General features: G+C 38.9%; 1 pseudogene; it reads left to right on the top strand.

Moving 5' to 3' along the window:
- Positions 1–16,993: 16,993 nt before the first annotated feature.
- Positions 16,994–17,756, top strand: LOC110197670 (mediator of RNA polymerase II transcription subunit 7-like; annotated as a pseudogene).
- Positions 17,757–18,458: the final 702 nt, after the last annotated feature.

Here is an 18,458-nt window from a genome sequence, read left to right as displayed (position 1 = left end):
ATAGTTTATAACTGAGAGAGGAAAAGGAAGGGGCCAGGAAAAGAAAGCAGAGGATTTGTGAGGGAGGGAATAGTCACAAATAGAAGAAAAGTCAATTTCAAAAAAACTAATTATAAAAAAAGGAATTAACAGAAGAGAAAGAAAGGGTAAGGTTCAATGACATGGATGTAGAGTAGGTTAAAAAAAAAGAAGGTAAGGGAAATGGGATGAAATCACTTTACCTATAGGTTACTAGAGTTTTTCTTAGTCCCTTTATTTCCCTATTCTTCTTTTGCCAAGAGGGAGGTCAAGGTTGAAGAGCAGAAACATTATAATAGCCTATGAAAGGAAAAACACATCCAATATTCATAACTGGGAATGTAAATGGAATAAACTCACCCATAAAATGGAAGAAGGTGAACAAATAGATTTTGGAAAAAAACCTCCAACAATATGTTACTTACAAAAAGTATACCTAAAATGTACAGATTCACATTGAGTTAAAATAAGGAACGGGATAGGAGTTTATTATGCTTCAAGTTAATCTCAGAAAACAAGGGTGTCAATCATGATATATAAAAAAGCAATAATAAAAATAAACATGATTAAAAGAGATAAATAGGGAAACTTAATTGTGTTTAAAACCAACACAATTTTCTTTTCCTTTCTTTTATGCCTTCATGTTCCCAAGGGACATTCATAGTCCACCAGGCTCAGTAACACTCATGGTTTAGACTTTTTTCCCTGGGAAGAGAAATGAACTTGGGGTTGCTAGAATAAACCCATAATTTCCCAATTAGCCTCTCCAGTATACACCTAAAGACCTGTATGATTCTCTGGACTACCAGACTCACACTACTATTGGACCGGCTATTCCCCTACTATTGGGGGCTGTTCCCCTAAAAATGTATTTAACATTTGAGGTTGCTAGAGAATTAGTCTTCTATTTGTGTCTCTCCTCCTGTCTCAGCTTCCTTAAGGGCCTATTGAGTCTGCCAAACTTATATATAGTACTATATGAAGTTTATGGGTGTCCTTTAATAGGAATTTGACACTTGGAGTTGCTAAAGAGGCAACCCCTTGCCTTGAGACCTTGCTATCTGAATAACTCATAGTAGTAGCAAAAGGTTTCATTTGTTGTCCTGCCTTGTGGTTCAATCCCTTGCTACTCCTTCATCTCTGGGGACGTGTGCTCATTCATATTCTTTCTAGAGAACACAGGAGACTCCAAATCAAAGGTTAGGAATTCCATTGCAGGGTCCATTCCACCCCTGCCTCTGCCTGGTGTAGGTGTGGTCCTTGGGAGGTGATGACAATATATAACATATGCCTCTGAAGAACCAGAGTCTACTCTTAGATATCTCATAGCTGCTCAGCTCTTACTTGACCTCTCTGATTTGGCTGATCTATTGCCTCTATTTCACAGGTCCAAACCCCAAAGTTTAATATCTGCAGTAAACTTACTCAGTCAACACATCTATCAATGCCAGGTCTCAATCGGTACTTATCAAGGCCACATAAAATAAAAGCAAATTAGATGTTTATTTCAAAGTTACAAAATTTTTAAAATAACACAAATTATATTTCTCATATCAAAGTATTTTTATAAAAAAATTAAAACTCTATAAAGCTTAGGAATCATGAAAAAGCTTATGAGATGAATGCAAAGTTGAGGGAGAGTATGTCAATGTTATAAAACATATTATAGGAGTTTCAATTGAAAATATAACAGTGCTTCTTTTTTCCCACTTGGTCATTGCAAGTTCAATAATATAGCTGGAAAAATTACTTAACACTAGTCACACTTTAAATCCTTTATGTAATGTGATTCATTTAATACCGCATTAGCAAGTTTTCACTGCATTTAGAGCTCATTTCATTCTCTAAAGCAGTATTTTTCAGTGCACAAAAATTTCTAACATTACAGTTCAAGAAAGGGAAAATAGACAGGCTAGCTTGAAGACTAGAATAGATAGAGCCTAAAACAAAACACTTAATCTTATTAAGTAGCCATGGTTTGTTCTTGAAGACCTCTGATTTGGGGCTAGTCCTGTCTCAGGCCAAGCCTGTGGTAGTTTAGGGTTGATATTGAAACAAAATAAGGCACTCCTTGGTCCTTCAACAATGAATGACAGTAGATTCACTTGGCCATAACTGGAGAAGGATGTTAAACTGGGAAAGGCATTGAGGACAACTTGAGTTAACTCAGCTTAGCCTTACCTGAGTTGTCCATCACCTACCACTAGTCAATCATCAGAGCATTTCTGCAGTTTTTGATGGCTATTTTGTACTCAGATGATCAGGAAGCGATGTCAACCACCTGAACCTTCAGTCACCTAAGCCAGTCAAGTCTGGAGGAATATCTCAATACCATTTAAGGAAAAGTGGACTAAATTGTATGGGGTCAGGGGTTAGGATATTATTCCTGCTATATCCCTCTACTATAACAAAATTACTAAAGAAAAAAAAAGCTTTCCTCACAATGACCATGTGAGGTAGATATGCTAAGTAGCACAATGCCTGCCACATAGTGGGTGCTATATAAATGCTATAATTATTTTAATAAACACAAATGATTAATAATAATATTAATGATCAATTAATAATAAATTTATTACTAATTTCACAAATGAAGAAATTGAAGCTCAGGTGAATTGACGGTTTGCATTCACTTGGATTTCAAACCCAGGTTTTCTGACTCCAATGATTCCAGCATTCTTCCTAAGTCCTTCTGCTACCTGGCATTATTCTATGTGCTGGCTCCACTGCTCATGGGCAATGTACAGAGATAAGTGTCTGTGTTACTTAAGTTAATTACATTCCATAATTGAACTCAAATGAAGAATACTCTAGGATACAGTATGGGAGAAGTGGAAGGATTCCTGGTTCTGGAGGGGAACATAGGTTGGACTCTTGGCTCTGCCATTTACTACTCATGTGGCCCCAAGCAAACTGCTTTATCCCTATGGGCTTCAGTTTCCTTGTCTGTAAAATTAAGGAGTCCCTAGGGCTCCTACTAGCTTTAAGTGTGTTCTGTCCTATAATAATAAGCTCTGATAGCCAATAAGCCAGCTGGGTCAGATGGAACTCTTCAGCACAAAGATGGCGATAAAGTTTATTAAAAGGTGGGCTGAGAAAAGCAGAAAGTGCATTTAAAAAAATAATATTTAGCATTTCAATAGCTCTTTAAGGTTTGCAAAAGTCCACCTATTATCTTATTTTATCCTCATAACAACCATGAGAGGCAGGTGCTATTATTGTCTCCATTTTGCAACTGAAGAAACTGAGGAAAAACTAAGTGATTTGCATAGGGTCACACAGCTAGTGTCTGAGACCAGATTTGAATTCAGGTCTCACTGACTCCGGGTACAATGCTCTATCCACTGTACCATCTAGCTGCCTAGGTGATTTTCAGGCACCAGATAATCAAAACAAGACAACAAAACCCCGTGACTAATCTTTTTTTTTTTTGGGGGGGGGGCTACGCAATGGGGTTAAGTGACTTGCCCACGGTCACACAGCTAGTAAGTGTTATATGTCTGAGGCTGGATTTGAGCTCGAGTCCTCCTGACTCCAGGGCCAGGTACTTTATCCACTGTACCACCTAGCTGCCCCTGAACCTTTGTAAGGACCCAGAACATTTTGTTGATGTCCTAAGCATTAGACATCTTGTTTCCCTTGCCGTGGTAGTTCTGACATCTGAGGGGAATCTGTTTTCCACTAACAAGTGTTGTATGGATATGGGATTCAGAGACTCCCTTTCTCTTGTATCCCTTGTTCCAGGGCCTGACTCCATTCAGCAGCTGGTTAAGAAAGGAGGAGTATATCAGGAATAGAGTTACAGTGATTATAGCAGCAAGTTGTTTTGCCTCTCTTTGGTCCCCAGCCTACCCTAGAGTATGCCCAATACCCATGGGCATTGTCTGGCAACGGAAGTGATGCTTGGCTATATGGTGGTATTTGTTCTTATTGTTCTTCATTTGTTTCAGTCATGTCTGACTCTTTGTGACCTTATTATTTGGGATTTTCTTGGCAAAGATACTGCAGTGGTTTGCCATTTCCTTCTATTGCTCATTTTACAGATGAGGAAACTGAGGCAAACAGGATTAAGTGACTTGCCCAGGGTCACATGGCTAATAAGTGTCTGAGGCCAGATTTGAACTTAGGAAGATGAGTCGTCTTGGGGCAGCTAGATGGCACAGTAGATAGAGCACCGGCCCTGGAGTCAGGAGGACCTGAGCTCAAATCCGGTCTCAGACCAGACTTTTGATACTTACTAGCTGTGTGACCCTGGGCAAGTCACTTAACCCCAATTGCCTCACCAAAACCAAAACAAACAAACAACAACCACCACAAAAAATAAGAGTCTTCTTGACTCTAAGCTTGGTGCTCTATTCACCATGCCACCTAGCTGCCCTTTCATGTCCATTTCCTAATGTCCTGGCAATACCTATCAATACCTAGGATTAGAATGGAGCTAAGGTATCACTGGATTGTGAATAGAGGCCATCTGGTTTAAACCCTTTATTTTTCAGATGAGGAAACTGAGGGCCAGGGGAAGTTGAAGGACTGGCCTAAAGATAATAGAATCATATATATTGAACTGAAAGGGCCATCTGATCCAATTCTTTATTTACTAGATGAAGAAACTGAACCCCAGAGAGGTTCAGCGATTTGCCCAGGATCACATAGCTAGTATCCCAAGGTGGGATTCGGATCTAAGTTTTCCTAACTCCAGATCTAGCACCCTACTCGCAAGTATTAGAGCTAGAATTCAAACCCAGGCTCTCCAGTTCTTTCTTCCCATGGTACCTGGCTTAGATAGAAGCCCTGGGTTCACTTTCAGGCCTTGGCGCTCTGGCAGTGAGATGTGGTCAAGTCATTAACCTCTCCTTCCTTAATTGGGGATAGCAAGACTGGCAGTGTCTACCTCATGGGGTCATTTTGTACATCATAAAGGGTGACACGAATGCCAGCTATTGTTAACTGAGCCGTGAGAGCTGTGACTTATTCCTCATTTGGATTTAAATCCTTTTCCATCCAGTGTTTGGTTTCCTTCTAGCCCCAGGATTGCAAAACCTTCTTACTGACCTTTCTTAGACCAGGGTGGGTGCCCAAGTCTTGATCCTTTTACCCTTGTTCAGCGCTTGATAAAGTTTATAATTCAAGACCCAGTCACCCTGCATTCTGATTGGCTACAGTAATTAATTGACAAATAGAGATAAGTTTTATATGATGCAGATTTCCCGCTGCCCCCTGCCACAAGCACATTCCATTGCCTGGCTTGCAAATAGGCATTCAATAAACTTTTACTGAATGGCATGGAAATGTCCTGTTTCTTGAAATAGGACGAGAGCAAATCCCTATTTGTGCCCAGGCATAAGCAAAAGCAAACCATTGCTTACTAAATGAAGACCTAGACATAACCCGTTTGGAGATCCTCTTCCTGTTGGTTGAAAGCTTTCCTGAGGAGATGAATTCCAGATGGAGCAGACCACAAAGTCCTTGTCATGATATGCAGATCAGATCAAGCAGAGGATTTGACTTCCTAAGTCCCATGCTTGTCTGCACATATCTCTTCCTAAGTGAACTTGCTGATGTTATGGGCTGATATTAAGATCGACTACTTTTGGAAACAAGAAATGGGTTTCCCTACCCACGATAGTAAATGAGCTTTATAATAGAAATTTCTTTGCGCTAGGGAAGATATTGCAATTTCCAATACACAATAAATATATTTGCGCAGGCCCCCCAAAAGATGCATTTCATTACATATGACACACTTTCTATTGCACATTAACTACATTTTGGCTTGGTATGAAATAGTGTCATTTTCTGCTGTAAAATGCCTGCAATTTATTTTGATGAGTCTGTTTTTTTCCCATGAAGCAAGTACAGTCCATTATATTGCACCGTACCCATAAATGTACATCATGCAACAACTGAAATTTGCCACATAGGCATTCCCAGCTGTGCAGCTTAGGTATCTCTCCAGTCCAAGAGGAGGAAGACTGAGTTTGGGTTTGGGACCAGAATGCTTCATTTTTATTAACAAAACTATTCTGTAATTACCAGATTTGCTGGAGTCACTTGCTTTGATACTCTCAGCAACTATAATAGATGTGTATGTTCTCTCAAATAATACTCCTGTATGCTTTGAATGAAACTATAATTTTCCCTGACAATATCTCTCCTGGGTTTTTTTAAAAGACATAATTAATACCTTATTTAATCTTTGCATATCGTACACCTAGTTGACCATCATTCAAAGTGGCAATTGCCAAGAGCCATATAGTGTCTCCTCCGTTGACTGTACTTGACCCTAATTACTGTTTGTTGAAAACATGCTGCATAGCAAAAAAAGGCAGCTGAGGCAAAGAACTCAGGCTGGCTATTTTCTACATGTGCCATGCTTGGTTCTCATTACTGGGGCTGCTCTTTTCTTCAGCAGGGCTAAGAGAGCTTGTGTGGTTTCGAGCATCATGATTATCTACCCACGTTCCATTTGCACTGATCTGTTTTTAGCACTCCGCATTGTAGAGGTAGGTAGAGGCTGCGTCTGCCTGACTTCCTTGGAATATCATTGTCCAACATCGGGAGAAAATCATAAAATCTAGTACAGAGAATCATAGAATCTGAGCCAGTTGGAACCTCAGAAGTATTATAGCCAGACTCAACCCAGTAACTCCAACAAAATGGCCATCCCTTATCTATTGAAGACCTCCAGGAATATAAAATTCCCTGATCCCTGAAGCAGTACATTCTAAATTTGGATAGCTTAATCATCTTGAAGTTTTTCCTTAGACTGGGCTGCAATCTACCACCATGAATCACTTAATATAGAAACCTTGTCACAAAAATAGGAATGATACTAATCTGGCAGGACTCATTAACAAATCAACATCTGCTGGTACCAGATAATTACATTTTTCCATTCTAAGGACTAACAACCTATGACTTTCACAAGTGTTTCTAGGATTTTACCAGGGATCCACTTCAAGCTTATAAGGTCTATAGTTTAAAATGCCAACTTTGTACTCTTTTTGGAAATCAGGATGACATCATTTACCCATCTCCAGTCAAGAGGCATATCTCATTCACTACAATTCAGTTTCTTTATGTTAATTCAATCAATTTTAACAAGCATTTTAAAACATCTACTATAAACTAGGCATTGTGCTATGCAGGGGAATGGAATCCCCTTCTATTTCTTTTTTAAAACCTCATATGTAGGACCTCTTTCTCTCATACTTTTTCCATTTTCTTTGCTAAACAGTAGGGATACAAAACAAAAGCAGAAACGGTGGCTATCCTCAAAGAATTTACATTTTATTGGGGACACAACATATACATATAAAGGTATAGACAGGTCACATAAAAGCCGGAAAAATAATAACCTCAAAGGAGAAGACAGTGGTAATTGGGTGGAACTTGGAAAGGCCTCTTGTAGTTAAAGGTCTGAAGTTGACTTCTGGAGGTAAGTAGGTATTCCAGAAGGCAGAGCTGAAGAATTCCAGGCACGTGAAAAAGCCTGGCAATGGGACATTGAGCGTTGAATGTGAGAAACACCAAGTCTACCAGAAGGGCTAGAGCATTAAGGAGAGAAATATAATAAGGCTTTAAAAGTTTGTTGGAACTAGGTTGTGAAGAGCTTTAAGTCAATGAAAGGAATTTGTATTAAATCCTTGAGGTAAATGAGAGGCACTGGAGTATATTGCTTAGGAGGTGTGACATGACCATCAGACCTATGTTTTAGGAAAGTTATTTTGGGAGTATAAGGAGGAAGGTTGGAGTTGAGATGGGAGGCAGGAGAAGCAGCAGCAGCTTCTAATCTTTCTCCTCTGATCCATTTCCACAACAGGATGGGTTACCTCAGGAGCTAGCAATTTCACTTTCAGTGGAGATGTTCAAATAGGACCTCGATGGGCATATTGTGGAGAGGATTAGTTTCAGATCATAGTTGGACTGCATCACCTTAGAAGACCTTTAAAAGTGAGATTATATGCTTCTGTAAGAGCTCAGCTCCAGCATTCCCTGCTCATTATTAATAGTCTTGCTAAACACTCAAGCTTAGTAGACTCTGGTATTTCTCCCCCTACCCTGCCATCTTGTAGGTAGGGGGAACAGCTCTCTTCTCACCTGAGTCATCTGCTGGGTGGAAACTCTCTTACTTTACTACCACTCCCTGTTTTCTTGTCCCCACTCACCTCACATTTACCTTTTCCTAGTCTCTTATCATCTGTTGTGCTTCTAATCTTGTGTCCTCTCTGGAATCCCATTTTATTTTTCTTTTTTTTAAAAAAAATCTCTTACACCTAGGACTGCTTCCTCTTATATTCTTTCCATTTTCTAACACTCATAAAAACTTTAACTCCTTCAAAAGACTTTATACTCAAGAACTTTTAAATTTTATATACTCAAAATTGTCCATTTTGTCTTCTGAGATCCTGTCTATCTCTTGTTTGGTCATGACTTCATTTCTTCCTTTTCCAATTTGTTCATGATGTGACCTTTTATATCTAAGTCATGTCAAGTTAAACTTATCTTGGTAGATGGTATGAGATGTTGGTCTAAAACTAATTTCTTCCAGACATTTTCCAGTTTTCCCAGAAGTTTTTGTTGATTATTAATTATTAATCCATATTCCCACAGGCAGAGTCTTTGGGTTTGCTGAACACTAAGCTATTAGGTCTGTTTATTTCAGAATGTTGTGTACCTAATCTGTTTTTACTGATGAACCTTTCTTTTTTAACCAGTACCAAGCAGCTTTGATTTTTGTGGTGGCAAAGAAATAGAAGCTAATGGGGAGCCTATCACATCAAGAATGGCTGAACACATTATGGTATGTGAATGTAATGAAATGTTATTATGCTGTAAGGATTGATGAAAGAAATGGTTTCAGTGAAATCTGTATGAACTGTTGGAGTGATATGAGTTGAACCATTCGAACAATTTCTACAGTAGCAACATGGCAGGAACAAACAATTGAAAGATTTAAGAAGTCTGATCCATCTAGTTGGCAAATCATGATCCCAGAGGACTAATGATGAACCCACATCCTTACAGGTGATGAACTCAAGGTACAGAATGAGTAATACATTTTTGGTCATGGTCCTATTTTGCTTGACTATTTATATTTGTTTGGAGGGCTTTTTCCCCCTTCCAATTAACTGTGGGTAAGCTGGGGAGAAGATAAATGCTTGCTAATTGAAACAAAGTAAAAATCCACATGTACAAAAATATTTATGACAGCTCTTTTTGTGGTGGCAAAGAATTGGAAACTGATGGGATGGATGCCCATAAGTTGGGGAATGGCTGAACAAGTTGTGATATATGAATGTAATGGAATACTATTGTATTATAAGAAATGATGAGCAGATGAACTTCAGAAAAACCTGGAAAGACTAATATGAACTGATGCAGAGTGAAGTAAGCAGAACCAGAAGAACATTGTACAGAGCAACAGCCATATTGTGTGATGACTAACTTTGATAGACTTATCTCTTCTCAGCATTTCAAAGATCTAAGACAACTCCAAAAGGCTCATGATGGAATATGCTATTCGCATCCAGAAAAAGAACTATGGAGTCTGAATGCAGATCAAAGCATATTGTGCTCGCTCGCTCGCTCTCTCTCTCTCTCTCTCTCTCTCTCCTCTCTCTCTCTTTCTCTCTCTCTCTCTCTCTCTCTTTTGGTTTCTTCGTTCTCATGGTTTCTCCCATTGGTTCTAATTCTTCTTTACAATGTGACTAATGTGAAAATAGGTTTAATATGAATGTATATGTAGAGCCTATATCAAATTGCATGCAGTCTTGGGGTAGGGGAGGGGAGGGATGGGGAAAAAATTTGGAGCTCAAAATCTCGTGGAAGTGAATGTTAAAAACTAACAATGAATAAATAAATAAATGATCTAATGAATGAATGAACACATAAATAAATAAGAAACAAAGTAAAATAAAAGTTGACCCTTTCCCAAATCAATTTATGCCAACCTCTCTCCAGCAATAGATGTTCTTCTTATGCTGACACATCCCCATCCCCAAAGCACAGAATCAGATTGTAACTTTTTTTTTTTTTGCTTTTTGGTGAGGCAATTGGGGTTAAGTGACTTGCCCCAGGGTCACACAGCCAGTAAGTGTCAAGCATCTGAGGTCAGATTTGAACTCAGATCCTCCTGAGTCCAAGGCCAGAGCTCTATCTACTGTGCCACATAGCTGCCCCAAGATTGTAACTTCTTAAGTCTCATTGTAACCTCCAGATTCTTAGGAAATGGCTGCTGCTATCACTTAACAGCCTCTCCTTCTTTGATGCTCACCTCATCTGTGTTCCTATTTTTTTTGTCATCATCAAGCTTCCATACCAATTCTCCTTTTTTTGGGAATCTCAAGACCCAACTCAAAGTCTTCGTATCCACTAATTCCTTATCATCTTCTCTACCCTGAGATATCTTGTAAAATGATGCTTTCAATATGGTGTCACCAACACAGATTTCCTCAGTGTGTCCTTGGTCTGATCTGATCACTTCTCAATTTTATCTTTCAATACCATTTCTTTTTATTCACAGGATACATCAGGGACTGAGGTGTTACTGTCCACATTCAGTGGTGCCTCAGATGCTGATGATGAAAATAAATCATTATAGAAATGTTGACAATTTTGTTTCATTTTGTGTCTATTTGTTATTCTCTTGCCAGTTTCCTCCATGGATACTCTTCAGAGGATATGGCTCATTTGGGTCTCATGCCAAGCCTTCTATAGACTTGTTTTCATTTCCACTGTTTTTTTTTTGCTATTTTAAAAGGCAATACTTGTAATGTTCTGCCACCCTCTGTAGTGTTTTAAAATTAGTTAGTACATCATGATACAGATGGAGGATGAGTTGAACCAAGAATTGAACCAAGTGGGCTCGATTGCCTTTGGGAAATGGCACAGTTCTTTGAACAATGCCAAGCTGCTCCCTGGAATGAGGGCTCATCTTTTTAACACAAATGTTCTTCTGGTGAGGCTATCTGATTACAATTCTTGGAAGAGCATAATCTCTCAAAGCTGTAGATGGCCCAGAGGACAATGGAGAAACATATGGTGGGCACAAGTGGTCTGCAGCAGATTTTCAATGTTGACCTATTCTTGGGATGTTGTATAAGAGATGCAGCTGAGGAAATGTTTGATAAGAAAAGAGAGTGGGTTAGTCATATGGTGAAAGTAAGAGATAACAGATGGATAGCCACAGGGTTCTATTGGTACTCATGTACCCTGATGCTAGGGTATATGGCACATGGCTAGTGGTATGAAGGCCTCCTGGACATTGGTTAGCATAAACAAAAATTCTCAAAAAAATTCATTGTTTTTTCCCCCAGAAAAATGTGAAATATTGAAGTTTTGGGGAATGATGAATTAAATTGTTTCAGAAATTCATTTATAGTTACTTGGCCTTCAGTCTTCCGAAACGATTGCCTAAAAGTTATAAAATAAGACATTTTTTAATGCAAACCTACATATAGTGTGGGGTCATTATAATTCCTGTACACTAAGTATAAGCAGTACAGTAATTTCTCATTCAAAGTTCTCCATAATGTGGTCCCTGCTCACTCCCCTCCCCCTTTTAAGTTTTATCTCTTTTTACAAAGTCTTTTTTAGTAAAACTAATCTGCTCATTTATGAAACACTCCATGATTCCTTTTGTTAACACAACTTCCTCCACCTGTAGAAATACCACTTGGCTCACATCATGGTCCAGCTCAAATGCTATCTCCTAAATAAAGGATGCCTTGATTCCTCAAGCTGGGAGTGATTCTCCTTCCTCAGAATTCACAAACCACTTTTTAACCTCTTAATGGCATTTTTTTCACGTTATAGATTGTATTATAATTCTTTTTTTTTGTATAATTCATCCTTCCTAGATTATAAAATCCTTGAGGGCAGAGACTACTTATTGCTTATTGATCTTTCCTCCTCCTCTATAGTACATGGTACAGTGCTTTACACATAGTAGGCTATCAATATCTATTTGCTGAATGATCAAAGGAATTGTCAGAACAAGATGGGTTTCTGTTCTCTGTGAGAGAATCATATTTCAGCTTCTAAGTACTGGACAAAAGGAAAGTGAATGACTTTGTTAAGAAAAGGGAAGAATTTTTGGCAACTAATTCACACTGCTCAAATCTCTTTAATCCAAGATTAAAATGCATGATAGGAAAAGAAGATGGGGTCCTGATGCTCTGCAGGGGCCCCTGACTGGACAGACAGGAAATTGGACACAACCTGAGTTTCTTCTTGAGTAGATATCCTGCAAATTCCTCAGTTTTGCCTATGGCTGACCCAGCTCCCAATGACCATACAAGGAAAGTATGCATCAGAGTCAGTGTTTAAACCTCTGCCTTTTTGATTCCCAAGCCCAGTATTTTATTTATTACTCCATTCTGATGGACCAGCCTGAAAAATTCAGGCCCTCTGCCTCCTCTTTTGTTGAGGCATCATCATTGTGAGAACTCATTGTGAGAATATGTTCCTAGAGCTTCCTGATGAAAGGAAATGACATGAGATACAAAAGCTCTCTTATCATTCTAGGTCCTAAGAAATGGCAAGCAGGATGATTTCAGAAAAGCCTGGAAAGACTTACATGAACTAATGCATAGTGAAGTGAACAGAACCAGGAGAATGTTGTACACAGTAACAGCAATATTGTTTGATTAAGAACTACGAATGGCTTGGCTATTCTTAGCAATACAATGATCCAAGACAATCCCAAAGGACTGATGATAAAGCATACTATCCACCTCCAGAGAAAGAACTGATATTGTTTGAATAGAGACTGAAGCATGCTATTTTTCATTTTCTTTCTTTTGTTCATTTTATTTTGTTCATGTCTTCTTGCACAAAATGACTAATATGCAAATGTTTTACATATTTGCACATGTATAACCTATATCTGATTGCTTACCATCTCAGGGAAGGATAGAACTTGGAACTCAAAAAATGCCTACTATATTCAAGGCACTGTGCTAGGCACTAAGGATACAAAGGGGGAAAAAGAGTCCATGCCCTCTTTCAAAGGAAACAACATATATCAATTGTATAAATAAATACAAAAAAAAAAGTCTGCCCCCCCAAAAGAAGATGAGTCTTCCATATGACAGAATGGTGGGGGAGGTAACTGATAGAAAGTCTGTGTGTACCACTGGTATTCTTAAAACCTCAATAGTGATTCAGGAAGTTCCCTTTCATAACGAATAAGTTCCCCTTGTGGTGAGTAGGAGAATATGGACAATGGTGGTAAGAAGTGCAGGCACTGATTGGTTTTGAACTGTATCTTTGGTGAAGGTTAAGGGAGGAGGGATCCATGTCAATGAGTATGTTCTACCATATCTGATTTTATTTTATTTTTCAAATCATAATTTGTTTGCCTTGGCACTGACAAGGAGCTTTTAAATGCTGAATCATGCTGATTATCTCCAGATTTGACACATAAAGGCATGTACCTCCTATAATGTGGTGACAAGTCTTTGGTATGACACAGTCTTTGAGTTCTCTCACTTCTTGCCCCACTCAAATTCCTCCATATTATGTAGTATTTGTAGGAAATCATCTATGCTTGGAAATGCTCACAATTTTTTTTTAAAAACAAATGAATGTGTTTAGCAGACCAATGCTGATTATTAACAAATGGTCACCTGAACAAATTAGTTTGGGATAATTTACAGAAGGGACTGGTCAGCCTAGAAATCTACCATGACTAGTTACCAGCAGCAACTAGCCAGTGAAGTAAGCAGACACTTTTCAGGGGTCTACAAAATCATTATTTCACTTGAGAACCCTCACCTTTGTTCTACGAGGTGTTTCAATGATCTTTAGGGATGATGTATTTGTATTCTCGCCAGAGACAATCAGATGCCATATGTCTATTACACGTAAATTAATTGGGCTGTTTGGGGAGAAGGTAAAAAGAATTTGAGCACTCTCTAGCTGAGCACCGGTTCATTAGACAGGATGAAAAGTACTTAGGGCTGAAGAAATAATTCAAGAAGAAAGTCAGAAAGAAAAAGATTCTGATCCCTCTAAAGCGAATCAGAACCAGGGTAAAGAGGTTGGTGGGGGAACAAATGTGACCGTGGAGGGAAAGGAGAAGGAAAAGAAACTCCAGGCTGCTAGAGCTATGTAATGCACACGGGGCTCTTTCCTGAGGGCAGGGGCTTTTTATCATGGAGTACAAGGAGAGATTTCTGGGAGTCTATGAACTTGGAACTTTTGACATTTTCATAATTATGTCAATATAATTTGTTTCCTTTGTAATCTCATGTATTTGATTTTATGCATTTAAAACCATTCTTCTGAGAAGGGGTCCAGAGGCTGCTGAAGGCTTGGTCCATGATATAAAGAAGGTGAAGAAGCCCCATCTGAGAGGATAGGATCTCTTGAAGAAGATGCAGCATCTGGTGTTCCATGGACACATAAACAAGAACCACAGGGACCACAAGAAAAGCTATTATTAACTCCAGGAGAAAGGTAAGAGGATAAGAGTCTTCAAGATGGAAAAACCTCAGAGGGCAGCTAGTTCAACGCCTCATTTTACAGATGAAGAAATAAGACTGAGAGAGGCAAAGGGACTTTTTCAAATTGCCTTTTACCTGAACAGACCAAGATCAGACAGGTAGTAAGTTTTAGGGCCAAAATTGGAAGCTGGTCCTCTGACTCCAACACCAGACATTTAGGGTTTACCCTTGGCCCTGTTCTGTTGAGTGTTTTTATCAATGATTTGGATGCAGGCAGTATATTTGGCAAACTTCTGGGTAACAAAACTGAGAGGAATGCCTAATTGATTGAATGGTAGAATTGGGGTCCTATATATATATATGTGTGTGTGTGTGCGTGTGTGTGTACACACGCACACACACACACTGGAACGATGAGCTGAAGTGAATGTTAATATTTATGTTTATTGAGTTTCAAGCTCAGCACTTGAGTATATAAATTCAACTGCGTACATACATGTTGGAGCAGCTAGGAGGTATGGTGGATAGAGTGATAGGCCTGGAATCAGGAAGAGATGAGTTCAAATTTGGCTTCAGATACTAGCTGGGTGATGTTAGGCAAGTCACACAATTTCTATATGTCTCAGTTTCCTCATCTGTAAAATGTGGATAACAACAGCACTTAACTCTCAGGGTTGCTGAAAGGTAAAATTTGAGGTTGTTAGGCGGTTCAGTGGATAGAGAGCCCTGGTCCTGGATTCAGGAAGACCTGAATTCAAGTCTAGCCTCAGATCCTTACTAGCTGAGTGATTCTGGGAAAGCCTTTTTAACTTTTGTCTGCCTCAGTTTCCTCATCAGCAAAATGGCAAAAATAATAGTATTTACTTCCTGGGGTTGTTGTAAGGATAAAATGAGATAATATTTGCAAACCTTAAAATGCCAAATAATTGCTAATTATTATCAATGTTGGAAAAGACTTGGCAAGAAAATAGCACATATGAAAAAGACCCTGCTGACTTAGAGATTGCAAGCATTGTGGGCTATTGTATAATACCACTACTATCATATTCTACAATAATAGAAATATATTTTTAAGTGCAAAGGAAGGAAATATTCACATCTGGAGTATAGAATGATTATAGATTTAGAGATGGAATGGTTCTTAGAGATTCTCTTTCATTTTACAGATAGGGAAACTGAGGCCCAGACAGGTGAAGTGACAAGGACACTCAGGGAGCCAAAACCTCAGAATTCTAACTTAGCCCTTCTCTCATCAAAATCCAGAGCTCTTTCAACGATATCGAGTGACAGTGGTCAGGGCTGAGCTTCACATTTTAGAATGGACATTAATAAAATGACCTCCACAAACATCCTACCTAAGTAGGATGGAAGTGGTCTTGGGTTCTGAGTCCAGAGGAACACAAGCACTGGCAAGTTCTACCAAACTGAAAAGGTTTAGAGTCTGAGCATGGTGACACTCTGCCTGGTCTCTGAGAACCATTCAAGCCATATAGGGAGAGGCTTACCAGCGGAAGGTTAGTAACATTTAGGGGATTCATACTTTGGCCACGGATACTCATGGAACAGATAATACAAAATTGTCCTCAAATTTATCTCTTCTCCAGCAATTGGTGAAAATATAATGGAAAAGGGGACAAAAGGTGATAAGAATTAAAGAATTTGAGACCAGCTACAATTAGTTAAACTTTTCATACTTTGTGCATGAGAGGTTTGTCCAATGATTGATATGTTGCTATATAATGGAAGAAATTAGACAATTGTACTGATATTCTCACTCTAAATGAAACCAGAAAACCAGATGAAGAGAATTAGCTAAGTAGGACTATTCATGGGCTCTCGAGAAAGAACGAAAAGAAAGAAGCTGTTGGTGTTGCTTTCATCATGAAAGCATGAACATAATTGCAGATTAGGCACCAATTTCTTTTGTAGTAGATGAAGAAAGAAAAAAAATTCCATGAAAATCCTGAAAAGATCTTTCATCCAAGTCCTCATCTATATATTGATGCTTGCTGACTTCAATCTGAAGGTAGGCCCAGCAGAGAATGGCATAAAATGTGTTGTAAATTATGTGGAAAAATATATTGAAACTATTTTGGAGATGAAGAAATGGAGACCAATGGCTTTATACCTATGTATCATTACTCAGAATCCTCATCTATGTGTAGTATGAATGTTTTTGAATAATCAACAGCTGGAAAACATTGAGTATGGTAAGCATTGAACAGTTTTATAAAGATGATATCCACTATCTTAACAGAGAGTCAAAGGAGCTGGGCCAGACATGAAGCATGAATGAGTGATAATAGATGGACAATCCTCATATTTCACTATTGTTTATGAAATATTAAAAGAACCAGATGAGGGCATGCTCCTCTTTAGAGAATTTTTGGAAAGGTATGGGTGATATATAACACAGTATGGCAATCCCCAAATGGGTTGTGATCAGTGCCAGTGACATGGGTAACTATATCAATGGAATGATAGAATCATAGAAGAATAAGTATTAATACGGAATAGGGGACGCGGTTTATCCGCAACAGTCTAGAGACTGCTTGGCATAGTGGGAGGTACTTGGATCTTTCAAAATGGGTGAACCTCAGCAAGTGAGTGCACTCCCTCCACCACCAATGCAATACATCAAGGAATATACAGATGAAAACATCCGGAAAAGTCTAGCTCCTAAGCCTCCACCTCCAATGAAAGACAGTTATATGATGTTTGGCAATCAGTTCCAGTGTGATGACCTTATCATCCGCCCTTTGGAAAGTCAGGGCATTGAACGACTTCACCCTATGCAGTTTGATCATAAGAAAGAACTAAGAAAACTCACTATGTCTATCCTTATCTAACTTTTTAGATCTTCTAGTTATCTTGATTAGGAGTCCTGGAAGCATAAAACGAGAGGAAAAGCTAGAAGACCTTAAGCTGCTTTTTGTCCATGTGCATCACCTTATAAATGAATACTGACCCCACCAAGCAAGGGAGACGCTCAGAGTCATGATGGAGGTACAGAAAAGGCAGCACCTTGAAACAGCTGAAAGATTTCAGAAGCACTTGGAACGAGTTATTGAAATGATCCAGAATTGCCTGTCTTCTTTGCCAGATGATTTGCCTCATACAGAAGGAGGAATGAGGTTAAAAACTGAGCCAATGGATACTGATGACAGCAAAAATTGTATTGGACAAAATGAACAACGAGAAAATTCTAGTCACAGAAGAGACCAGATTGTAGATTATATATATGCTGCTTTGTGTATCTTAATTGATGAAATGAATGAAAGGCCATGAAGTCTTTTAAAATTTGTTGTACAAACTTTTGGGGGGTGGGGTGGGGTTATGTAGCCAAAAATTGTATGGCGTTGTCTTGCTTGATACTCTTGAAACTTGTATAGAAATATAAATTTGCCTGATCATGACCTTAAAAAAAAATACAGAATAGGGTGTTCAGGAGAGCAACCAGGGTATTGGCAGCATGAAATAAGTGGGTGGGCTACAGGAAATGGGGATAGTCTAAAGAGATGGTTGGATGGACATAACAGGTGCCTTTAATTCTTCATGGCTTTAGAAAATGGAACTAGGACAAATGTAAATTAGAGGCAGACAGATTTTTGGCTCAATATGAGAATATTTATTACTTCTCCCTATTTCATCCAATATCTAATTCAGAAGTCACATGATAGGATGAAGGGATGTTTGCCCTCTGGTTGTGTTCTTTTCTCATTGCTACTCCACTTTTGACCTTGCTTTTCAGATTGTTGGGAGAGAATAGGGAGTGGCCATTGACTGGGGAACCAGGTCAGCCACATGACCAATGGTAGTCTCAACACTATAGGTAGAGCTTGGGAGCCTAGATTAGAGAGTGAGGCAATCAGAGGCCAGCATAGCCTCTGTTTCAGTCCTGGAGAAGAAACAAAGACTAGGAACATTGAAAAGATCTAGAATTTCTGAGACTTCTCTGCTTGCTCCTGTGTGAGTTTGAGATGGGGGAAC

Source organism: Phascolarctos cinereus, unplaced genomic scaffold (genome assembly GCF_003287225.1).
Source record: "Phascolarctos cinereus isolate Bilbo 61053 unplaced genomic scaffold, phaCin_HiC Scaffold_7;HRSCAF=346, whole genome shotgun sequence".
Classification (NCBI taxonomy): domain Eukaryota; kingdom Metazoa; phylum Chordata; class Mammalia; order Diprotodontia; family Phascolarctidae; genus Phascolarctos; species Phascolarctos cinereus.
This window is presented reverse-complemented; position numbering and strand designations above follow the sequence as displayed.